This window comes from Furipterus horrens, unplaced genomic scaffold, assembly GCF_987537825.1.
Source record: "Furipterus horrens unplaced genomic scaffold, mFurHor1.1.pri manual_scaffold_6, whole genome shotgun sequence".
Classification (NCBI taxonomy): Eukaryota; Metazoa; Chordata; class Mammalia; order Chiroptera; family Furipteridae; genus Furipterus; species Furipterus horrens.
Genome location: NW_028327176.1, coordinates 187,373,491 through 187,399,550, shown reverse-complemented (window position 1 = coordinate 187,399,550; position 26,060 = coordinate 187,373,491). Strand labels below are relative to the sequence as shown.

Below are 26,060 nucleotides of genomic sequence, written 5' to 3'. Positions count from 1 at the left end.
GACACTCGAGAGACTCCAGGAGTGACGTGAATTAGTAACGGGTGAGGTAAATGGGACACAGGCGGGTGACAAGCTTGGGCTGGTCCATCCCCATGGCAGGGGGCAGTGGGGGTCCGTGTGCAGGTGCAAGGGGCGGGGCACACCTGTGCATGCAGAACAGGGCCTCAGAGGAGAGGCCTAGCCTGGAGAGAAACACCTGGCAATGACACAGGGAGAAGGGGATGTCAGGAGGTGTCAGATGGCAAGAGGGCCAGGGCCTGTGTCAACCACATTCGGGGAAAACTCGCACCCTGGACTCCATCCGGGAGGCTGACCTGTGCATCTGCACAGCGAGGGCACTAGGGACCTGGCACAGGAAAACCCAGGCTCGCCCGGGGGTGCTCGGCTCTCAGGCCGTCTGAGAGTCCTGTGCGGCGAGGAGCGGTGTGTGGCTGTCAGCCTGGGAAATGCTGGGCCAGGAGGTGGAAGCAGGCGGGAAAATCAGGGATTCCTGGGGACAAAGCGGGTGACAGCTGTGACCGAGGAGAGGAGGCATGGCACTCTCTCTGGGCTGGACAGAGTGCTGGAAACAGAGCTCAGCCCGGACTGGCAGCAGGCGAGAGGGATTAGCCCACCGTGCCCCAGTGTGCTGGGCCACGTGCACAGAGACAGACAGGCCACGGGCTGCCCTCAAGTAGGGAGAACAATCTAAGGAGGCAGAGACCTGGAAAGCGCTCCTCTATGCAGGGAGGGCGGGGGCAGGGGTGGGGGCTACTGCAAAGTCCTGGGGGCGGGGATCTGGAAGGGGACCTGGGCACATCCCACATAAAGAGAGGCAGAGTGGGATGGTGGGCAGTCGAACTTTTTCTGCTGAGGCTCAGACCTGGTGGTCCTGCCTTCGTGAGCAAAGCACGGCAGGCGGGGCCTGCCCTGGGGCCCACGGCGGCCTGTGAAATCCTCAGTTAGAGGAACTGCCTGGACTAGGCAGGATGCCTTCTGGCTCCCAGAGGGAGTGATGCAAAGAAGAGCATAGTGCTGTGGAGTGTGACCCACAGGGATGCCCCCAAGCCAGCACAGAGAGGGTGTGAGTGGTGGACGGGGACAGACTAGGAGAGCGGGGCGTGAGAGCAAATCACAAAACCACGGTTCATAAGGTGCCTCGGGCTTGGCCCGGCCTCTCCCGGAACAGGAAGCTGGTTCTGAGTTGCAGGTGATAATTTGGTTTAGAACCACAAAGGATCTGGGCTGGTTCTGGACTCAGTCATCAAAGGGCTTGTGGGGTGGATCTCCTTTGGGAGAAAACTTGTCAAGGAAAACCCATTTGTCCGATGAGAACTTTAACAGGCACTTTTAGCTCCACAAGAGGCTGACTGCTGGTGTTTTAACAAGGTATTGAGAAAAACACAATAAAAGTATTTGTAGTGAACGGGGCAAAGCAACCTTTTCCTGTCTACCGTGAAAAATAGAAAAAAAGCAGCCTCAAAGAATGAGCTTCATGTGCTACTCAGTGGGGGTTTCACTCATTCATTCATGCATGCATGCATGCATCCCATTATTTATTACATACCTAGTATATGCTAAATAGTCTTCTATCTGCTGTGAACAGTGAATAGGAGAAGTCTTCTGTCCTTTGGGCTTATACTCTAAGGAAGTCAGATAAGCCCACAGTATGGATTTTTCATAGTGCAAGTATACAAACAAATCACATTTAATAACAGATCTTAAACTTTGCTGATGATCAAGATTGCCTAGGGCAGTGACTCTCAACCAGGGGTGATTTTACCTCCCAGGGGAAAGTTGTCCCAGTGGGAGGGGATACTGAAGGTCTGAGGAGCCATGCCACAGATGCAAACACTTGGTAGCAAGCAGGGCAGAAGCCCAGTGAAGTCCGCCCCCTCCTTTTAGGTACTCTGACAAGCACTTATGGAAAGATTTGCTTACCTGGGAGGCTTTAAAAGTACATAGATTCCTTACTCCTGAAGATTCCTATCTGCGGTAGGAGATAAGAATCTATATTTTTAGAAAAGCTTCCTATGTACATCTGATAAAGACAGGTTTGGGATCCATGGCAAACACTATGCATGTGACAGCTAAACCCTCAGGCTGAGCTGCAGTGTCTTTAGCCAGAGAACCCAAGGTGGTGGCTAAGAATGGAGACACTAGAGAGGAAAGAGGTGTGCCATTTACCAAGATGCTACCATTACTCTAAGCTGGTATCGCCCAGTTAATTATGGGAAGTCTGCTTAACGAAACAGCCAGGTGCTTGCTCAAACTGTTCACTTTTGTTCTATTTACAGCAGAGTAACTTTTTGTTCAAAGAAAATCTTACAAAGAACCTCAATATCTAAAACCGGCTAGAAGATTAGCAAACATTTGGTTCCGGCCAATATGTCCACAGGGACGTCTGGTCCTCACCGAAACATTTGGTCCGTCTGAAACATCCATGCTCAGAAAATGCCCGTGGGTTCAACAACCCGTGACATTTATTCATATTCTTGGTTTACAGGATGAATACACTAAAAAATACTATCACAGACCAAATGTCTTAATGGACATTTTGGACAGAACCGAGTATGACCAAATATCAAGGGCCTTTTGGCGTGGACCAAACGTCTCAGGGGACAGAACCACATATCCTGCAAGGGGCAAGCATGAAGCTCTGGCTTCTGGGACCCACTAATCTCATGCTCTGGTTCCAAGGGGCACAGTCTGGAAAATACCTGAGAGACAGCAGCTATGGTCTCTGTTAAATCGAACTATTAAAGGAGCGCACGTTTGTGTCCTCTCGTAGAGTTAAGGCATGAGGGCTCGTGGCCGTGAGCATGACCACACGGTGATACACATCCATCTTCATTCTGCTGCCAAAATAATTCCATGAGTATAAACCCAAGAATTCACGGAAGTAGTTCTAAAAGCATACATTCCAGAAAGGAGGGCCAGAGATGGCCAAAGAGAGGGATTTTTTCCCGTCTGGTGGAACTGCCCTCAGTTTCTCTACCTTTAAACTGATAGTTTGGGTGCCTGTCATTTGGGGGCACTGTAATTCATGGCAAGGCCTGGAACTGTCAGATGCTATGATGTTCACAGCTGTCAAAAGCTCTTTTTTTGGTGGGGGGCTGTTATATATATCTCACTAATTAATGCGATTAAAGACAGAAGAAAAAGAAAGTGCTTAGTAGCTATGACCCTTTCAGTTTTAACTAGCTGGGTTAATCCAAAAGATGCTTACAGCAAAGTGAGAATTAATGACCATCGTATTTCTTGCCACACTCTATTTTCCACGCGAATGGCAAAAGCCGTTCCCTTCAATGAAAAAGAAATAAAGGTGGCTCTGTCCTTGCAGAGTTTTAATTTTCCTCAAATTCTGTTAAAGTTCTCTGGGCACACACATAAAACTGCTGTGCTGTGTAAATGAAAATCAATTCTTCTATTGAAGGCCAAAGCTGGAAGTAGCTGCATAGCGCAGCTTCTGCATCATCAGAAACTACTAAATATTGTACAATGATAGAGATTAATTTGGGAGGTCAGTGTTTGCAATATTATAAGACGAGCAGATGCAAACAAAAGGAAAAACTGGGCACTAGAAACCATGCCAGGGCAGGGCCGGGTTTCATTAAAATCACCAGGAAAACCTGATAAGCTTTGATTAAAGTTTGAGTGGCACTGATACGAGGACCTGAATGCAAGGACCAGCTTATGTCTTATTCTGTACAGGAATGTTTTCAGATTTTATCTTTACCACGGAAAAGAAAATCAAGGATGCAGTACAGAACTAGTAGACAGTATTTATAAATACACCATATTTTAAAGGAAAAAAATGCCCATCCATTATGACCACATACTCTTATTTCTTCAGTCAATACAGATTGGTTAAAATGAATAACAATCTTCAGTTACTAGTATCAATCAATCAATATCTATCTACATACACATTTCAAAAGTTTTAAAATGTATATCAGAATATTAACAATAACCATTTGGAAGTTATAAGGGGTAAAATCCCAATTACAACAGGAAAAACATTCACAAAACTCTAGGAATAAACCTAATAAAAAATGGTACTAGGTCTCATATGGAAAAAACTATAAAATAATATAGAGAATTAAGAAGGTTTTGAAAACCATGGAGAGACATTCTATATCCTGGAGTGGAAGATTCTTATTTTAACTGTCAGTCCTTTCTAGATGGCTTTATGCATCTATTACAATGCTAATAAAAATCTCAATATAATCTGGGAAAATTTTGACAGACTAGAAAAATGATTCCAAGCTTCACCTGGAAGAATAAACAGAAGATTTGCAAAAGTAAATTTGAGGGGAACTAACTGTCCCTCTGAAACAATGAAACAAAATAGAACATTCCCAAATTGATGCAAATTCAGTAAGATTCAGTATTTCACTAATGCAGCATTTTAAATCAGTGGGGAAAGCATGGATTATTCAATAAATGGAATTGGGATAAACGGCTAATCACTTAGGGGGGGAAATATGAAGTTAGAGTCAAACCTCAAATCCTATATACCAAAGATTTTAGTGTAAAAAAAAACAAAACATGTAAGAACTAAAAAATATAGAAAAACTTATCAGATTTTTGGGGTGGGGAGGCCCTTTCTAAACATAGGACAAGGCAGAGTATATAAAGAAAATATGGGCAGTTCTGACTACATAAAAATTTTATATCTATATGTCAAAACATTCCATAAAATGTAAATGATACCACAGAAACCTATTTGTCACACATCAAACGAAGGGTAATATCTTTAAAGAGCTCCCACAAATCATCAGGGAAAAGACAAAAACAGAATTCCAATAAGAAAACGGGCGAAAGAGATGAAAAGGAAATTCACTCACGAAAAAATACATCAGTACATATATCTAAGAAGCTTTTGATTTTCTCCCCCCAATTTCAAACAAATGAAGTCCAAGGTGATTTTAAATGAGAATATTCAGTGTTGGTGAGAGCAGGGAGAATAGGCAGGCTCAGGTACCTTAGGTGAGACCATCAGTTAATCTAACCCTTTGAAGGACAAGTTGACGATGTATCTCAAAACCTTAATAATGTATGTATCCTCTGGCTCAGCAAGAGCACTTTTAAACATCTGACCTAAGGAAATTTCCATACACCTCTTAAAGATGAACTAGCATGGCTCATGGTATATTAAGAGACAAAAAAAAATAAATCTGTTTTCAAAACAATACAATGTGAGCCTATTTTTGTGTAAAAATATATTATGCAGAGAAAATAACTACCGTAAGGACACATCAAAATGTTAACATGGATATCTCTTAACTGCTAGGGTTAATTAAACAAATAAATTCATTAAAAATAAAGACTAAATTCTTTTTATCCTTTTCAGGATTTCTACAATCAGTATACATATATTACTTTGTAATGAACCAAAAAAAAAAAAAAAGGTTACTTTTAAAGCGGAATTTGGAAAGAGATGTTTGCAAAAGGGACTGAGGTCATTCTGGCTCCCTACAATCCATAAAGTTAGATGTTAATGGAAATAGCTCCTTTGAAAAATAATTACAAATTCATAGGTTTCATCAATAATTTAAAAAATATTTCCTCTCTACCGCTCCTAAAGACTGGTTGTGAGTAACATTATTTTCTAAATTATTTTTCATCCCTGAAACTTTTTTAAAAAAGATTTTACTTATTTTTAGAGAAAGGGGAAAGGACAGAGAAAGAGAGGGAGAGAAACATCAATGTGTGGTTGCCTCTCGCGCACTCCCAGCTGGGGACCTGGCCTGCAACATGGGCAACGTGCCCTGACTGGGAATTGAACTGGCGACCCTTCGGTTTGCAGGCCAGCGCTCAATCCCCTGAGCCACACCAGCCAGGGCTCATCCCTGAAACTCTTTAAGAAGGAGGCTATGTGACTCACTGGGGACCACTTGTAGGTACGAATTCTGATTCTCCTGCTGGGCCTCTGGCGGCCACATGGGGCTAGAGGAGGCCAAGTCACAACATTAGATCACAGCACAGATTATCTCAGCGTGACATTTATCTCTAGGAAAAGTGCCTTTCACGCTGCTGGGCACGGCACTCATCTGCCAAAGCACTGTCCAGATTCCGTGCCAGGAGAAAGTAAGGGTGGGGAAGGGAGCATTTTCCTGGGCGCCAGGAGACCTAGTTATAGGGTCCGCACTCTGCCCCCACTGTGTGACTTAACCTCCCTGGGCTCCTAGGGGCTGGAGAGGTGACCAATGAGGGTCCTAACTGTTTGGGGGCACAGGGTTCTGCACAGGGCTCGTGTTCCCCCACTTTTTGACTCCGCTTTGCTTTGTGCTCTTCAAAGGCGTGTGACGAAGCTTGAATGGACACAGAATAACCTGCCCACGTTGTCCATGAAGACGTTTCTTGTATTTGCTTTAGTCCCACAAGTAGATGGCAACTGGGCTGAAGAAGGCACGTAGCGGCTGAGCACGGGATGAGTGCCTGTTAGCCTAAACCCACCCACCATAAAATCCACGCCCTAATCCAACACCTTCCCACTCACAATGATCACAATGAAACGATCCCACACCCTGGTGTGGGATGCAGCACCAAGGACACGTTCCTTTCCTGTGCCCCACACTTGCCTTAGGGAACCCACAGCGCCCCCGAAAGGCGCAAACCTGTGAGGTGTCCGGTGCCAGGACTACAAAAAGGCCAACAATGAGTTTTACTTAAATTTGGCACCTAAGGCTGGCAGCAGTGACTCTGCGCTTGCTGCTTGTTGCTACTCTAATAAAAAACTGTAAGCACTGTGCCATAAGAACGGGTAAGCGTGGAACAGAATTCGGATGAATTATTTACTAGCAAGCACCTTGAGGTCAATAACAGCACAGTCTAGGCTTTGACAAAAAAACAAAACAAAACAGAACAACACATTCATTTTTCCTTTGTCTTCTTTCCAGAGCTTAGAATGTGATCACAGTGACGGTCAACGATTCACTCAACATCTGTTGGACCGGACTGGCTGAGAAGCAAATTGAGTTTCCCCTTCTAGAGATTAGCCGGTGTGGCTGAAAACTGCAGGCCTGCACAGCACGGGGACCAGGCAGGCCCCCTTGGCAGAGCTTCCGGTGGGAGCCGCACTGCCCTTCTCACGGCCCTGTGGGTCCTCACCTCCGGGGAGCCCGCACCCTGCTCCCTTCCCTCCCTGCCCAGACCCAGGGGGCTCATGACCCGGGATGGCTCACAGGCGTGTGTGTTCGGCTGCACCAGTACTCAGAGCCTCGGGCCGTGGCTACCCACTGTCATGCCCCACCCCCCTTTACTAGGTCCCTTCGAACTGAACCTCCTGACCCCCCTACCAGAAGTTCTCTGAGACCAGGGACCGAAATTATTCTGTTTTTCACTTAACCCACAAAACCCTCAGATACTAGGAGAAGAGAGTAGGACTCTGAGACCCTCTCTACATTATGGGTTTAACTTATACATTCAAACCAGCAGTTCAGGAGCGCCTGCTCTGTGCCCGGCACGGGCGTATGGCTGTGTCCCTGAGACTATAACCCGAGGGTAGCTGCCATGTCATCTGCACCCCCTACTGTAGGACAGCGGGTCTCACGTTTGGGACTTTGTTATGCAAGTGCTGAGTCAGAGTCTCCTGGGGAAGGTGTTCATGTGATTATAAAAAGATATTATCAAAATGCCATACACATATGGTTTAAAAAAAGAAGGGGGGGGCAGGTAAAATGTTAAAACCTCCCTGGGGATTGTGATCTGCACTAACAACAAAAGCCTTTGGCCTTGGCCAAGCCCTGGTGCGTCCCAGGAGGTACTGACGGACACTCAGGCAGCAAGGCCCTCTCCGCTGCTTCCGCTGCTCCCGGCCATGTGATTCTGAGTCAGGCTGAGGAAACATCAACCTCGGGGGCCTCTGCTTGAGCCCCTCAGCGACTGGGAAGCGATTTCCCATGAAAAACGGTCCTTGTACCAGATCAGCCAACACGTCACGCTCTGAGGACCGGGGCTCCCCCCAGGGTCCTCGTGGGACCTGCAGGTACACGCTGCCCCTGTTCAGTGTAGTTTCTCACGGGCTTGGATTCTACACATGTCCTTCTAGCCTTGTTCAGGTTCCCACATCTTATGTTCTAGTGGGTCTGACACAGTAGCCAGCATGATGCTATGCGTCCTGCTTGTATAAGCAACTGGCTGTTTTCACAGTGTTTTCAGGCGACTGCCTCCGTGCCTTGTAGCGCTGCTGTGAGCCAGCAAGGCCGTGCGTCCCACTGGCCAGATGAGGAAATGAGGCCCCAAGGGAAGACCCACGATTAGCCAAGGCCAGGCAACTAGTAAGTGGATTCCTTAATTCCTGTGTGTTGCAAGGACACCTATTAGAGTTTATGTAATGACATTTACTGTTTTTTTTTCTAATTATAAAAGTAATACATGCTCATCACAGAGAATTTAGAATAGCAGAAACATATAAAAGAACAATCTAATATTAAAAGTTTGTGATCAGTCCAACCAGAAAAAAAAAATCCTGTTTAGAGTTCTCTCCAGTTGTTTTTCTATGCTTATGCATATTTAAGACTGCAATGTACATATAATTTTATAGTTTGCGTATTTTCATTGGACTCTATACCAAGGGAGTTTTTATAAGTCATTCTATATTTTCGAAACCAATGTTTTGATGACTGCCTTTGTAACAGTCTTCGTAGAAGTATATGATAATTCATTCATCCATTTTGCTATTATTGAACATTTAAGTGCCCCTACTTCTTTATACCATTATGAATAACTCATTTATCTGTTGAGTAAGGTTTACGTTTTGCTCCCTGAAGCTCTATGAAGGGGGTCCTATTGCAGTTTCCTTTCACATTGTATTTCTCCCATCATCTTCTTAGTTTGGCTCCCACATTCATTTCTAAAACTTGATACAATATGGAAAGACAGCTCCTAATGCTCCTTCTAAAAACTCCAGGTCTTTAAAAGCTTTTCTTACAGACTCCTTTTTCTGGGCAAAACGTTTATAACTGACGTACTACAAAATAATATTCAAGACACCCTGGAGCTTGAAATGAGGAAACACAAAACAGTGACATAATTTGAGTAAAGAGAAATGAGGAGTGTCCGCGAAACACGGATAGCACTTTTCTGCCACGCAGGTCCCCTCTACGATGGCACAGGGCTCTCTCCCTTAGAGCAAGGTCAGGCCAAGCCCCTGCTGTTAGATTCCTCCCATTGGCACAGGCACGAAACGGCTGCCAATGGCCAATCGTAGCAGCGGGCAAGTGGCTGATTCTGCAGTGGGGTTTCCAGTGCCCATTCCCGGGAGCTGAGCTGTGGTGGAGAAGAGAGCATCAGAGGGGCAGGCGGCCACTGCGGCTCTGTGGGCAGCGCACCTGGTTCAGAAGGGCTGGTGCCTGGGCTGAAAGCCGCCGGTCCCACAGAGATGGCACTGCCTCTGATGGCCAGCGGCGTCCGGGCAGTCACCTCTGTAATCACTTCTGGAACCACCATCAGACTCTCTGTGTCCGTAATTGCCGGAATGTGCAAACAGTTATTAAGATGTTGATGAAGGGAAGCCATCATGGAGGAGTTGCTAACTGCTTTTATCTCGGAGGGCTTCACGGGAAAGCCTGGGAAATGGCTCAGTCGTCGCCCTGTGGGTGTGTCCGAGCTGTAAGGGTGCTGAGGTAGGACTAGAATCAGAAGCGCTCCCTTCCTTTCCTCTCCTTCAGTGGGAGGGGAAACCCAGCCCCCAGAGACCCCACAAATAGGTCACATTTCCAGAGGTTTTCTCCTCCAGCAAGCTCCCCGCCTCCGGCTTGGCCCAGAAAGAGAAGGAGCCTCCATCAGAGGAGAAATCTCCATGCCAGGTTACTAGAACTCTGTTATACTGTTTGATACTCCCAAAGGTCACTGGGTGATTTCTGCGAAATGCCACAGCAATCATTTTTATTTTAGTCATGGCTCCCTAGAACCAACCTGTGCGCTGTCAACTGGAAAAATGGGATCATAAGGACCTGAAATGAGGATCTCGGATGGAAGAAATAAAACCAAAAACACAATTCTTTGTCTGTCATTGCCTTAGCCTGGACCCAATCTTTCTTTATTGATGGATCGTTACCTTCCTTATAGAAATTCCTCCTGCCCTCACACTTGAACTCCATTTCGGCACAGATGTTGTTATTGGTTTTGTTCTCCTCTGGCATTGGTAACGGCTGGATGTCAGTCCTGGATGGGCCACGGCTGTCGCTGAATGGCCCGCCTGGAGCACTCTGGGCAACGATGGCTCAGAAGCAGCTCCCCTCTGGTATTGCAAACGGGCCGAGGTGGGAAGTGAACCCCAGGTCCACATTCTTGTACACCGCGCGGCGAACGGGAAGCGGGGAGACCTGGACGCTGCCCGCCGTTCTCAGGCATGGCAGCACTGCAGCTGGGAGTTCGGAGCGCCACTGTCCCACGTGGCGGCCACTGCCGCATGTCACTCCTGAACACCAAAAATATGCCCAGTCCCAGTGGGGATGTGTTGCAGGTGTCAAACACACACCAGATTCGGAAGATTTAGTACGAAAAGAAGAATGTAAAACATCTCAATACTAAATATTGATTACATGTTCAAACGTTAATACTGTGAAGGACTGGGTAACATAAAATAGATTATTGTAATTAAGTTCTCCTGTTTCCTGTTCCTACTAAAAAGTGGCTTCTAGAACATCTAAAACGGCACCTGCGGCGTTTGTAGCTCACGGTATGTTTCTGTTGGGTAGTGCTGGTTTAGGAAGTTAAACACAGCCTTCATTTCTTTTCTCGACTATTCCTCAGTCAATGGCAACCTCCCCTTCCACAGCCTCCCCCAAGGCCAGGCCTGCCCGGGCCCCAGCGGTCACCTCCTGCTCAAAGCCCCGCTTCAGCGGCAGCCCAGCCCCGGCCCGGCTCCCACACTTGGGGCCAGTGGAACGCAGCTCTGGGCTTGGACTCGGTGTCTCCAGTTTTCCTTTGAAATTTGAGAATCTACGTGACTCTTCATACAAATTCCTGATGTTTTTGAAACTAAGATAGTTTTTTTATTCCTTTCAAACCTTGCTTGACCACCTGGACTTCAGACCCGCTCCTGCTTGGGGTGGGGGGAGCCCCATCACCCAGCAGAGCCTTCACTCACCCTGTGCAGGGAGGAACATGGTCTCGGCAACCAGAGAGGTTGCGGCAGTGGCTCTGATGGCTCTGCCATTGCCTCGCTGAGACTCTTGTCAAGTACCTGTTCTCTCTATACCTCAGTTTCTCCAGCTGTAAACTGAGAACAACAATAGCCCCGGCCTCCTAGGACTGCCCAGAGGATTCCATTAACGTCTGAAACTGTCGAGAACACGGCCAGGCGCACAGTCTGCGCTACAGGCGTCCTAGCCATTCTCACCCTTCCTGCTCCTGTCTCCTGGCCTGCTGAACTCCGGACTGAGCGGCCATCACCTGCCCAACACTGACCAAATTCAGGACTCCGTACCCTTCACTCTTGTCCACCACCCTTGGCAGCCAGAGAAACCTAGAGCGGGCCCTGCATTTCCCTTGCAGCCACCAGTTTCTGAAACAACACTCCCCTTCTCCTTTTCTCGGCCTCCCCACCCTGCCCCCAAATACCGCCTCCCTAGGCAACTCTTTCCCTTATCATCCTGTCTTTTGAAACCCAGATCAGATTCATTTTCTCCAGACGGCAACCCGTGGGTTCATCTCTCCCGATCCTCTCCTAGGCTCACGGTTCCGGCTCCCAAACTCAGTTCACATTATAGCACAGGTTCTCCTCCAGGGTGATTTTGCCCCCCAGGGGACATTTGGCACTGTCAGGAGACAATTTTATTGTCACAATTCAGGGGTGGGTGTGCTAGTGGCATCTAGTGGCTATTGGGGAGGCATCTGCAAACACGGGATGCCATACTCCCCCGCGGCCTCTGCCACAAAGAATTCTCTGGCCCAGATTGTCACTAATACAAAGACTGCACACCTGCATTGCGGTCATCTGTCCTCATTGATGTTCCTCTGTTTCTTTTTTAAAAAGCCTTCTTGGCCTCAGGGGAAACTAAACCTGCCAACACCTTGATCTTGGACTTGTAGCCTCCAGAACTGAGAGAAAATAAATTTCTGTTTTTTTTTTTTTTAAGCCCTCAGTGGTTTCACTTGAGTATGCCAGCCTCTAGCTAGATTTCTTTTGATTTTTCCAAAATACTTAAGATGGTGCTGAGCCCTGGCTGGTGTGGCTCAGTGGATTGAGCACTGGCCTGCAAACCAAAAGGGCGCCAGTTCAATTCCCAGTCAGGGCACAGGCCTGGGCAGTGGGCCAGGTCCCCAGCTGGGGGGCATGTGAGAGGCAACCAATCAATGTATCTCTGTATCTCTTGCACATCAACTTTTCTCTCCCTCTCTTTCTCCCTCCCTTTGCCCCTCTCTAAAAATAAATAAAATCTTTAAAAAAACAAAAAACAAGATGGGTCCTGGCAGGTGTGGCTCAGTGGATTGAGTGCAGGTCTGCGAACCAAGGGGTTGACAGTTCGATTCCCACTCAGGGCACGTGCCTGGGTTGCAGGCCAGGTCCCCAGATGGGGGCATGGGAAAGGCAACCACACAGTGATGTTTCTCTCCCTCTCTTTCTCCCACCTTCACTTCTCTCTAAAAATAAACAAAATCTAAAAAAAAAAAAGAAGAAGAAAGAGAAACAAAACAAAAGAAAACAAAAAAAAAAAGAACAAGATGGTGCCAAGCTTAAAGTAGACTGATTACTGATAATAATTAATTTTCTACCTAAACAGCCAGCCGGGGATATTTTTCATGAAATATCCTGGGTTTGTCATCACAAGACAACAAATAGCCACATTAAATGTTTGAAACATTTGCACTCGTTGAGAGCAACATGCAGAAGTCTCTCTTTGTGGTCACCAACCAAAAGCTTGTCCCCCTACAGGAGGGCTGGGGGCACCGGTCACAACCACACAGGCAACGTGTTCGCGACGGGTGTCACTTCTGTGTTTTCTTCTAAAAACCTGACCTTTCCATTCATAGTCACAGGATTACCATGTATGACAGCAAAACCTGGTCGTCTGCATGTAAGAGGAAATGTCTCTCTCTTTGGAAAACGGGAATGGTGGTGGAAGAAGGTGCATCGATGCTCTGAAGTGGATGCGGAGTCATTTCGGGCACAGGGGAACAGACCCAGGGGACCGGGACCCCTGGCCAGTGTCCCCTAGTCTGTCACAGGTCTGTCCTGGAGAAATGATAACTAAATAATGGGGGAGAAAAGACCATCCCTCCCCTTGCACCTCTGGTGGCAGCCCCTGCAAGTCCTCGGGTTTAGTCAGAGCGCAGGTAGCCATGCCCTGAACCCACTCCTGCCCCTGGTTGGGAACTAAGGAAAGGCAGGTGGCAGCCATGGCATTCCCCTGTAACCCTTAAAAACTCCTTCCCTGCACAGTGGCGAGTAGCGTCGCCATGGAGAACAGGAGGGCAGCCCCATCCCAAACACCCATGTTTAGTCACTGGCTTGAAAAGCCTACAACTCCAATCTATTGGGGAACACACCTTGTAGGCAGAATTTATAACCATCATTACATAACAGGCCTCTGACTTAAGAGAGAAAAGGTGTGCCATCTCTTTAGACAACGTCTGCCAGCAACCCGAGTTCAGGAAAGCAGGCCGGAACCACAGTCCAATCACACAAAGTAAACACAAACCAAGGATGGGAGGTTACCAGGCAGAGTCGGGGGTATGACAGGAGTGTCACCAGGGCCCAGTCAGAAAGTTCTGGCCTCACTGATGCCTGGGATGGCCCACCTCTCACTCTCCCAAAGGCACCCTTTATACCGAGTCAGGGCAGAAGAGTCACAGCTTGGGTCCCACAGGTCCTCCTATGGGGACTCTGGCTTTGAACATCCCTAGACAAAACACACAAGAACACAGCAGTCCCGCGTGGTCTGGGAATGACAACAGCTACAGCTGGCTTTAGGGGCCTGCTGTCCTCGGACAGGAGGTGAAAGGATGTCTCCTATGTGCTCTGCAGGTACACGGCCCCCTAAGGCTTTGGTAACCATGGGATACTCTTCTCGACCTCTCTCCCCCGAGTTCAAATCTGAGTTCTGGAAGTCCGGGGCAGGCGTTCAAGGACAGCTACCCAGTCCTTTGCTCTCGGTGGGTCTACACAGAGAGGGGTTTGCTCGGCCATAATCTGTGATGCTGGCCCCCAAAGCAAAAGCCTAGGAAGCTTCCCTCAGTCCGGCTATTGTTCTTACGTAAGTTTCTCAAGGAAGTTGCCATTTGGGTCACTACATCTGTACCTCAGAAAACAGACCTCAGGAAGACGGTCCACCCATTCCCCAACTAAGCCCTATAAAAGACGCGTGAATCTTGTGGTTGTTCAACCTTCCAGAGACGCTCAGCTCTGCCCTCAGACACGGGGAATAAATAAAAGGTGCAGGACCTTCAAGGGGGAACTGCCTGTCACCCCGTGAGTCTCCAAGGGTGGCCTCCAGCCCAGCATCGTTAGCAACTCCTGGGAACTGGTCAGAAATCCAGATGATCGGGCCACAGCCCTGACCCCCTGCCGCAGAAACGCTGGATGCGGGTGGGCCCAGCAGTCTGTTTTAGCAGGAACTTCAGGTGATCCGGCTGCACACTCAAGTTCAAGAACCAGTGCCTGCTCAAGTAGCATGGAAGTTGACCCTGATAACTAACAATAGCAACGAATCTGTTTGGGTATTTCAGATGATTCCATTGCTTATAAATTCACAGTTACACTGACAGAAACTGAGAGAAGAAGAAGAACCCTGTTAAGAGCGCAACGTACCATTCTCACAGGACCTAGTACTCAGTAAGTACTCAATACATACATGTTCAATGAGTGAGTGAATGGACGAAGGTTATGAGTTCTTCAAAAACGAGTGATGACGTTAAAATACACTTGACCCAGCTCTTCTTTCAAATAACCCAAAATAGGATAAACAATCTCGATAATTCTGAGAGATCCCAATAACCCTTTAGGTCCGGTCTTTTTGTCATGTACATCTGTGCTGTCCAGGATGGCAGTCACTAGTCACAGGCGCCTACTGAGCACTTGGGACGCAGCTGGTCTTTATGAACATGTGCTGGAAGTGTGACCACACGCAGGAAAGACCATACGAATATTGAATGCATGTTGAAGTGATATTTCGGAGACGCTGGATTAAAATATATTATTAAAATTAATTCCATCTGTTCCTTTTGTTTTTGAAATGTCACTACTAGAAAATCTGCAATCACACGTGTGGCCTGCATCGTATGTCTATTGGGCAAGCCGATCAGTACCACTGCAAGCGTCTTTTATTTTGTCAGGGCCACTGGAGATTCTAGCCTCTTTCTAGTCTATTGATTCCTATTGAGTGTAAGGAGCAACCGCCCAAAAACTCACTCAAGGACCCTTGGACTTCAAGTTTCCATCCTGCAAGGAACACAGGTTTTTTAAATTGCATGCTCCGAAGTCTGACAGTATGTAACATGGCATTCGCCCACTGGGAGTTCCGTTTGCCAGAAGGTGTTAATCTAGTTTCCAAATAAATGGTCTTCCCTTCTAGTAAGCCAAAATTTTCCTATAGGAGCCTCGGAAGGGAAATCTGGGTAAATGACAAGCGGGAGGAATTTTTTCCTTACCCCGCGTGGTGACCAGAGGAGCCCCCCGGCCCCCCCAGAGGACCCCACCACCTCCCCGCCGGCACCCCCTACACCTCCCCCGTCCTCTCTCCCATGTACCGTCTGGCCTCTGTGCACTGACCACCGCTGAGTCCCCTGCCCACATCCAACTCTGGACCACGCAGCCTTCATCACTCTGCTTGTGTTTTTGGGCGACCCCTCTGAGTGTCAGAACTTATCTACAAGAAATACAGAACACTGTTGCTCTGTCTCCCACAACGCAGACTTGCGTTTTCTAGGGCACAGAAGGGAAGGGAGATGGACCCCCACAAAACTGGCTATAAGTCCCCTCTTTACAGCATTCAGCTCCAAAGAAAAGGAGGAAGTTCACTTGGAAAGCCCACTGTGAGTTGGTTTGATTACAACCAAGTGCCGGAGGGTGACTGTCATGGCACCGTTTCATTAACACATTGCGTACCGGGGAATTTAAATGCTTTTAAGAAATGACGAGAATTCTCGCCACCCATATGCAATGTGTTAGTTAACATCACCGACCCCGAAGACGGCATATAAAGTTCTGGGCTCACGGAGGATGCGCGCACATCAATGATGCAGCGGCATCCGCAACAGGAAGGGCCAAGCAAGACCCCAAGAGCAGGTTGTTTGGCAGTGGCTCTTGGCTAAATCATGTCCCTAGTCCAGACTCCAGCCACAAAACATGAAGATGTTTATTAGGAAGCGAAGTGTGGGATGGCTCCCTAGTCTGTGAAAGAAAAAGAGAGAAAGAAAGAAAGATGGAAAGAAAAAGAGAGAAAGGAAAGGAAAGAAGGAAAGAAGGAAAGAAAGGAAGAAGGAAGGAAGGAAGGAAGGGAGGAAGGAAGGAAGGAAAGAAGGAAGGAAGGAAGGAAGGAAGGAAGGAAGGAAGGAAGGAAGGAAAGAAAGAAAGAAAGAAAGAAAGAAAGAAAGAAAGAAAGAAAGAAAGAAAGAAAGAAAAGAAAAGAAAGAAAGAGAAAGAGAGAGAGAGAAAGAGAGAGAGAGAGAGAGAGAGAGAGAGAGAGAGAGAGAGAGAGAAAAGAAAAGCCGAAGCCCTGGCACACCTGGTCCTTTCATCTTGTTCTGTGACTCAGTGTGGCCGGGCCCCTCCCTGCACATGCTCAGCGCCCCCGCCTCCACGCCAGGCCCATTTCCTTCCTGCTCACTGAGTCCTTCGTTTCCTTCGGTTCCTGAGCTGCCTTTCCTGCTACTCCACATTCGCAATAAGAAAATGCCTCCCACTTCTAGGCACTCCTCTGATTCACCTCCTCCGGGGGGATTTCTCCTCTGAAAAGCTCCTCTGGCCTCCCCTCCTCACGCCCAGCGGCCTCTCCATTGTGGCTGGATCTCGGCCCAGCGTGCCCTGCCAATTCCTGGATAAAGTGACTTCCCTCTAGAACCTTACTGATGGACTGACTCACGTCTTCACTCAAAAGAGCTATTGTGCCACCCTCTTGCTTCACCGTCCCAAGGTATTTGTTTAAGCAATAATGACAGTAATATTCCAGTGAGTCATTTCAATATCTCACTTATTGTGCAGCACCTACACTTTACTTGTTGAATTTACAAGGGTCTGCATGTGGCTTTGCATTCTAAAATTATCAACAGAATAGATCTTTCCTCCAGTTTAAGTAGTTGAACACACTAAATAACCTTCTGAAGTATTTAGATTCCTGGACTTCCCTAGTCAAGCTAAAGAGGAAGAAGGATTTATTTCTAGAATCAGAATGATAATGCTGGAATGGATCTTTGCACTCAGTGTGTGTATGGTACATGCAGTGAAATGAAGGCCCAGAGAAGTTAAAACACTTCTCAAGGTCACACAGCACGTGAAAAGGCTGGGATCCAGGATCAGTCAAGTTAGCTATAGAGCCTGTGCCCATAGCCACATAGTTTATGAGGTCTGTCCAACAAATCTCTAGCCACTGTTACTACAATGATAACAGTCTGCTCGACATTGATGTAACCTGGCAGCCAAGGACAGGGGACTGGAATGCACATGCATGAACAATGATGACTTCACTGTACCAGTCAGTGGGGGTGGTAGATGCCGTTGAGTGAGCATGTGTCCTGTGTGGCCGTCACATTCAAAATGACTGAGTCAGTAGAGCAATGGATCTGCATCAGATTTTGTGTTAAGCTTGACTATTCTTCCGCAGAAACTATTCAGATGCTTCAGAAGGCCACAGCTATGGGCAGCTAGTGACTGGCAGCTTCATCACGACAAGGGACCCGCTCACATGTCACGTCTCATGCAGTTTTTTTGCAAAACATCAAATCACCCAGGTGACTCAGCACCCTCCTACAGCCCAGCTGTGGAGCACTGCAACTTCTAGCTTTTCCCAAAGTCACTTTGGAAAGGAAAGAGATTTCAGACCATTGATGAGATTCAGGAAAATACAATGGGGCAGCTGATGGCGATTGGGAGAACTGTGTGACATCCCAAGGTGCCTACTTTGAAGGGGACTGAGGCGTCATTGTCCTATGTACCATGTTTCTTGCATCTTGTATCTTCTTCAATAAATGTCTCTATTTTTCAAAGTACATGGCTGGATACTTTCTGGACATACCCTGCCTTACTTCTAAGAAAAACATATCTGGACTTTGAAGTCGGTAAAGCACTATCTAAACAGAAGGTATTTATTAACATAGTTACTAATAAGTAATAATAAAGAATAAGATCCCACTTACAGGTACTGCAGGGAGATTATTACACTGAATGCTCAAAGTGAATGAATCTGTACTTTGCCAAACTCCTGAAAATATGACCTGAGAGCTTCCGAGGAGGGGAAGCAGGTGCTGAGTGCTAGAGAGGAAGTCCCAGGTTCAGCCACAGGTCACGGTCACTGGTCACCGCCTGGAGGTGGAAAGGCATGGAGGCTGTGCTTCTCAGCTTTCACAGAACCACAGCAGTCTTGTTTAAAATGCAGGCTGGGTCAGTCGCTAGGCTGGGGCCTGAGGCTCTGCTTTTCTAATATGCCCCCCAGTGGTTTCGATGTGGCTCTTCCGTGGCCCTCACTTTCAGTAGCCAGCATTTAGGGATTTGGTTTCAGAAGCAACAAAGTCCAAGGAGAGGTCTAGGACCTGGCATGGAGTCAGGACCCCAGGGCCAGAGTCCAGGGACTGTCCCTGATTAGCTCTGTGTGAGCACCGGTAGATTCGTACCTGTCTCCCTCCGAGCCTCAGTTTCCTGGTCTGTAAACTGAGGGGGTTGTCCGGGATGATCCTGACTGCTGGAATGTTCTGTGACTCAGAGCACTGCAGCAGGCCAGCAGGCCTGGAGTCTGAAAGCCCTTTTATTAGCTCAAAGGGTTCTATGCATCAGCAGCATCTCAGAGGCCCCAGCTAGGTAAAGGTGGGCCTTCCATCTCCACCAACATGCGGCAGACCACCTGCTCTTGCCTTGGGCCGTATTCTTGAACCACGGTCCCAATTTTTCCACACTTTCCTGCTATTTGATTCTTCACTTTCCCTCCTTGAGGCCTCTGGCTTCCCCTGCTCCCTGGCGGTTGACGTCCTCCTCATCCCTCCCACTTCCGTGGCCTTGGGAAAGGAAGGGCTATCATTATAGTGCCCTTCTTTTCTTTTTCAGCAAAGCATGCTAACATTGCTCTGTGCCATCATTTTGCCAATTGAACACAAACTTCAAAGAATGTCACATCGGGGCTCAGAATGAGAGAGATGGACTCTGCTCATCTGAAACAAAGACAGACCGTTGCTTTTCGGGAGGGTTCCAATTCTACGAAACGATTCCAATCTTACATCGGTGCACATGTCTAAGTCGCACTGGCAACTAGATTAAGAGAGACACCCAGCAGATTCAGGGTGGGAGTTACAGAAGCCACTAAAATACCTCCGTGGGTTTAGGGATTTGGATCCCAGGCTCAGTGCGGTGTGAGCTCGAAAGCGTGGCCTCATTGAGCTGGAGTCTCCCTTGTCTAAATTCCTTTTCCTGGAAGGAGGGGGAAGGTACCGCTTGCCACCCACCAAGCCACCCATCCGAGGACAGAGTTGCGGGTGGTTGTCTTTGCCATTATCCTCCACTGTGCCCACCACACTGCGCCAACATCCCAACCTCACAAGTAAGTAAACACATCAGAAACTGAGTTCACGTCCCACGCGGTGTGCACCCCCACAGACGGGGATTTCTGTGGGAAGGAGACGTCACAGAGGCCCTAGGGGCCTTCCTGGATGAAAAACACCCACCTTCCAAACCCTTTGGAAAAACAGAATCTCCGGCTCCTTTCTTGCCTCAGAACTAAACCCATCCTAATCTTGCGGTATTTCCCCAAATACCATTATTGCGACGGTGACATCTGGACCCCAGCTCTCCCGGGCTGGGGCTTCTTTTTAAAGAGGCACGGCGGAATTCTGACTTGGGAGCCACTGCCCCGCTACCCCGCCTCCTCTTCCCGGGCATCGGTGCACACTGCACAGTTAGAGCCTTTTCCCCCAAGAGAGGAATCTACTTTTTTAAAATTCCTAGAATGGCAATTTGTTCAAAAGCCTTTCTCTCTTCCTGAAGGTGTTTCAGACATGGAGAGACGCCTGCTACCCACTCTCCTTAGCCCCTCACAAGCATCACGGGGAATCCAGACAGCAGGAACACTGCCACTGGACAATGGGCCCCTACACCTCCAGGCAGCTCCAGGAGCGGTGCCACGATGTCTGGAATTTCCCATCCTTCGTCCTTTTCCACCCGCCTGGGCCCAGGATTTGAGAACCAGGCCCTCTGGCCATGGTGGATGTGCTGAGAGGCAGCGGATGGGACAGGAGAGTTGGGAGGGTGGAAGGTGATGACAATGTGAGGGCAGACGATAACTCACAGGGTACGGGCAGTGCCCCTGCTCCAGCAAACCCGGAAATCTCCCCAAGGCAAGCAGATGGTGGTGGGCAGTGCCGCACTGAGGTTCAGGGCACGGACCTGCATGGACTCCCAGCTCTGGTCACATGACCTCTGGCAAAGCACCCTTCTTTCTGAGAGCCGTTTGCACCGACTGGACATCAGCGAGCGGCTGTATTAAATGAGGTCACTACAGAAAGAGCTCACGTGACGCCTGGCACAAGACAAGAACTTAATGGGAACTAACTATTAATATGATTCTACCTGTTCATCGTGGACCAATAAACCAATTACTTTACAGGGAAAGCACAGGAGATCATTTATTTTAATGGACACAGGTAAAAGCTTAAGCTCGTGCCTAGAACAGCATGTCCAAAAGCTAATGAAATGGCACTGAAATAACTCTGGAAAGACGGGGGCCAAGAGCAGCAGGGGGCGAGGCCGGTGATGGCCGGTGTGACCCCATTCTGACCAGAGTGCCAAGGGGGGGCCTCCAGAGTGGGCCCGAGACACTGGAGTGACCGCTGCAAACAAAAGTCACACAGAGGACAAAGTGTGGTGACTTAGGAGGTGAGTCGGGGAATGCAAATAAGAACTGGGGGGAATGGTCAGAAAATGTCACTTTCTGAAAAGAAAACTGGCAAAACCAGTCAAAATAACCACCTAGGATGCCTGTTGTTTCTTATTCTTCTTTTCAGTACATCCAGCAGCGTGGGCGTCGCGCGTACGTCACACAAAGGGACTGCAAAGTGCACAGATTTAATCACAGGTCAACCAGAGCCAGCAGAATAATCACGAGGCAAAAAAATAAGAAACCGTAAGACTTAAAGCAATATTATGGCGAATACTCCCAGTAGAAATAACCAACACAAAAAGAACTCAATAATGGCTTGAAAAATACACATGATAAAAAATTCAATCCCCAGAAAAAAATTTTTCTTAGTAGAAATAATAGTTCTATAAGAAAGTATATATGGCAACATTCATGATATTTTAAAAACCCAATCAATGAAAAAAACCTGTTATAAATTTTACACAGAAAAAGAAATTACTCCAATAAAAATAATTTTAGTAAAATAAAAATGCAAATGGGAGAAAATTGGAAATGGTTCAGCTTTGCAATAAAATAAATGGATTAAGGCCTTAAATTAGCTTTATAGTGTTCTCAGAAAGTATGTTCTTCAACAAAAATCCATCGGTGTTGTTAAAACTGCAATTATAACGGTTCTGCTCTGAAACACAGAATTAAGGTGTCTTTGGGGAGAAGAGTCTGGCAAGTCAAACTGGTGCTGACACCCGCGTGTCCCCACGGAGCTCTCCCAGGCACCAGCTGTCTGCGTGGCTCGGACCAGCACTGCCCCCAGGGCCCTGGCCTCCCGGGTCCTAGGGAGCTGCTGTGTCACGCTTCCTAGACCCCCGCTCCAGGAGATCCAGTCCAAGGAGTACTTGCGGAAACAACGAAAGATGAACTTCAGCCTTAGAAATGGGGATCGGTTCTGTGTACTTACAAGAAAAATCGCTGGATAAGAATTTGACCAAAAGAGCAGGGGGAGGGTGGATGAGAGATGAAGCAGGAGGGAAGGAGGAGGGGGAGGAGGAGCTGGAGGAAGAGGGGGAGAGTTGGACTAAGGGGGACAAAAGAGAGGGAGAGAAAGAGATGGAGGGCAACAGAGACAGAGAGAGAAGGCACACACGCACATATGCACACACGCGCACTGTGTCCAGCAGAGTGGTCCCTAGCAGGGCAGCAAACGGTGCGGAGTGAAGGCGATAATTATTCCGACTCTGCCATGGCGCAGGAGACTTTTTAAAGGCCACCCAGTGTCCCTGATCTGATTCCACGCTCACCAAGCAACAGCACTCATTGGTGTCAGGGTTACTTTGACACGGGAGAGTTTCCCGAGTAACTAGCCTTGTTTTGGGAGCCCAGCACGCAGACGAGGTCACCTGTCGGCCCGGGCTGACTCCCTGGCTTTCGCCTCCTTAGCGGTGCCCAGCGGCGGGGAAGAGGACGCATGCAGGAGGCGTGAGCGGCGGTAGGCCTGCTGCTCTTCCCTGGTTTGATCCCTGGAAAGGTCTATCCCTACCTGAAACAAAATGCTTTCATCCCAAACCCATTGCTTAGTATCTGATCGTCCCTCGGTAACCTTAAAAAAATTGAGTTTTTGAGACTAGTTTCCAAGCAGGACGACGCCAGTGACCCCAGCAAGACCTCCCCAGACCCCTGCTGACATTTGTTGTCTTTCTAGTGTGATGTAAGTTATTGGGGAAGTTTTTTCAGAAAAAAGACATGTAAGGCATTTCGAGAGACTTGCAACAGACTCTGAGGCACACGGCTTCCTCCCCACCACCTCCTCCTCCCCGGAAAGCTGAAGACGGGGGAAGCTGTTCAGATCCTCGGCAAATCTTGAACAGATGACTCAGTTGGCCGGTTTCCAATGGCCATTACGGGCTCCATAAGCAGAGGTGTACTATGGATAATCAGAATTAATAACCCCAATAACGAAGAGCTCCCAAGTCTCATTTTTCATCCTTTAGTTAGAGAGCACAAAATAAATGTGCGAAGATTTCACTGAAACAGAACCTTATTTTCCACAGTTGAGAAATACAGGGGAGGACACCTTATGAAGTATCAGCCCGCACTGCTCCACCTCTGCCATTTATTCCTATTACACTTCAGGTCGCTTTTTATGAGAATCTATGTTTGCAGGAGGTGAAGAAGGAACTGAGTGTGGAAGAGGGGAATTTCTCTTCCAAACGCACACCCGTCCACTGGACCAACCCTGACTAGAGCCTGCAGGATGGGTGTCATTGTCCCATTTACAGATCAGAACAAGGGGCGTGGCGTTCAGAAAGTGTATGACGCGCCTAAGGTCACACAGCTCCACCGTGGTGAGCCCACCTTCCTCCTTTCTCCCTTCCTCTCTTCCTCCCTCTTATTTTTGACCATGTGTCGTGGCATAACTTACACCCCAGAACTGCCGTCCATTGTAAGTGGGGACCAGAATGATTTTTAGTAGACGTATTAGCTGGCACCACCCTAATGTCAGAACATTTCCAGGATTTCACAGAGTTCCGTCATGTCTGTGTGTGTCAGCCCTCACGCCTCCCCTAGCCCAGGCCGTCACCAATCTGCTTTCTGTCTCTAAAGATTTGCTCTTTCTGGACATGTGAGGTACACAGGGCCATATAAACACAATATGTGGTCTTTTGATCTGGCCTCTTTCCTCTTGCATGATGTTTTTAAGGTCGACCCATGGCGCAGCGTACGTCTACACCTGGCTCTTTTTTATTGCTCAGTGGTATCCCACGTGAGGATATACCACGTGTTTATCGTTCATCAGTTTCCCCACCGATGGACATTGGGGCTGGGTCCAGTGTTTGGCTGTTAAGTATAATGTACATACAAGGACACGTGTTTCCATTTCTCTTGGATTTCTACCCAGGAAGAGGCTTGCTGGCTCATAGGGCACCTCTGTGCTTAACTGCTGGAGGAATTCTGGGGAACTGTTTTCCCAAGTGGCCGCTCCATTTTACGTCCCCACTGGCCATGCGTGAAGGTTCCAGTTTGTGCACATGCTCACCGACATCTGTCTCTGTCAGTCTTTCGGATTAGAGCCTCTCTAGGGGATACGAAGTGATATCTCATGGTGGTTTTGATTCGCATTTCCCTAGTAACTAATGATGTTGAGCATCTTTTTCTGTGCCTATTGGCCACTCAGATATCTTCTTTGGAAAAACATCTGTTAAAACCTTTGCCTATTTTTAGATGGGTTGTTGTCTTATTTTTGAGTTGGAAGAGATCTTTATGTATTCTAGAGACAAGTCAAGAGACTTTATCAGATACATGATTTGCAAATATTTTTTCCCACTGTGTGCCTTGTCTTTTCATTTTCTTAATGGTGTCTTTTGAAGTACCAAAGTTTTAAATTTAATTAAATTCAATTTACATTATTTTTCTCTTACAGATTATGCTTTTGATGTCATATCAAAAAGCTCTATGCCCAAACCGAAGTCATGAAAATTTTCCCCTATGTTTTCTTTAGCAGTTTAAAAATTTTTAGCTCTTATATTTAGGTCTTTAATCCATTTTGAATTAAATTTTGTATATGGTGTGAGGAGAGGGTTCAAATTCATCTTTTTACAAATGGACAACCAATTTCTTTACTTGTTATGGGTTTCTTCAGATTTCCGATTTCTTCTTGAATCTTTTTTTTTCATTGTGGTTTTCCAAGAATTTGTCCATCCAAGTTGTCTAATTTGTGACATAAAGTTAAAATCTTTTTTTAATTTCTGAAGGGTTGATGGTGATGTCCCTGCTTTCATTCCTGATTGTAGTCATTTGTCTCTCTCTCTCTCTCTCGTATAATTAATTAAGGTTTGTCAATTTTGTTGACCTCAAAGGACTATCTTTCAGCCTCACTGATTTCCACTCTTGCCTTTACTACTTCCTTCCTACTGCTGGCTTGAGTTTCCTTTGCTCTTCTTTTCTTGAGGTGAGCGTCCTAGTGTTTCCCACGCTCCACTCCAAAGCAAGTGAGCCCCGCAGACAGGGAGGGGGCCGGCCCGCAGGCAGAACACGCTCACCTCGGAACGGAGGGGGGGTGCTGGAGCAGCCTCCGGTGAGAACGCCACGGGCGCCCGCTGCTGTCATCTGAAGTTTAATGGTTTCTCTTCAATGGCCTCCCCTCACTACAGCCCAATTTCAGACCCGAGCAATGACGGTCTCTGACTGCTTTGCCCAGTTTTGTCATTGCCTTTTGTGGGGAGGACGTGCCGAGCGGGTCAGCTCTGCCGCACCAAGTCCTTTCCCTGCAGCCCTGGGTCCTTCACAGGAAACATAGCTGGGTTTCATGCTGCACCTCACCCAGCTCTCTCACAGAACCTAAGTCTCCGGGGGCATGTGGGCAAAGCTGGTTATAAAAAAAATACTTAGGTTGAAAAATCCTGCTCTGAAATTATCTACTGTGAGCAAAAATAAAAAAATGTTTTTAAATGCACTTTAGGGAACTGCTCACCAGCCTCAGTAGTAATAAGGGTGGATGGAGGCTGCCTCGGGGAACCTGCGCTTCTAACAGAGAACCCCAGGGCACCTTCTCGGCCCCTCTGTAAGGAAGGCAGACCGCTGGGGCCTAATCCTGCTGACTCTGCAGAGGCTCCGCGCGCACGACCTGGGAGGCGGGACGGAAAACGGGACCACAGCAGGACAACGCTCCGACCAGCGTGGGGGCTGCGCTGCGTGTGCTCTCCACGCACCTCGGGAGGAGGGTTGTCGGGCTCCTGGATACACGCCACTGGGATGTGGGCACAGACCGGGCGGTTTCCACGGGCCTAGCTCTAGTCCCCTGACCCCCCTCCCTCCCCTCTGATGGGACAACCCGGAAAGAACGCGGGCCGACACGCAGGAAACCTGGGTTCGAGGCCCTGGCTCTGCCACTTCTTCCCATTCAACCTCTTCCCCACAGGCCTGCTTGGAAGTGACCAAGTTCAGTGGCAGCCTTTCCCAGTTATGAACGTGCTATAAATGTCAGGCCTTAAATGATGAATGAATGCCCTGTCCTGAAATCCCAAGACGCAACGACTGAGAAGAAGCTGTCTCCCCAGTGGAAGAAATAGATCTTCC

General features: G+C 47.8%; 1 protein-coding gene across 2 annotated transcripts in view; it reads right to left on the bottom strand.

The window, feature by feature from the left end:
* ZDHHC14 (zDHHC palmitoyltransferase 14) overlaps positions 1-26,060 on the bottom strand; it is a 225,979-nt gene that overhangs the window by 68,769 nt on the left and 131,150 nt on the right. The window lies entirely within an intron of this gene.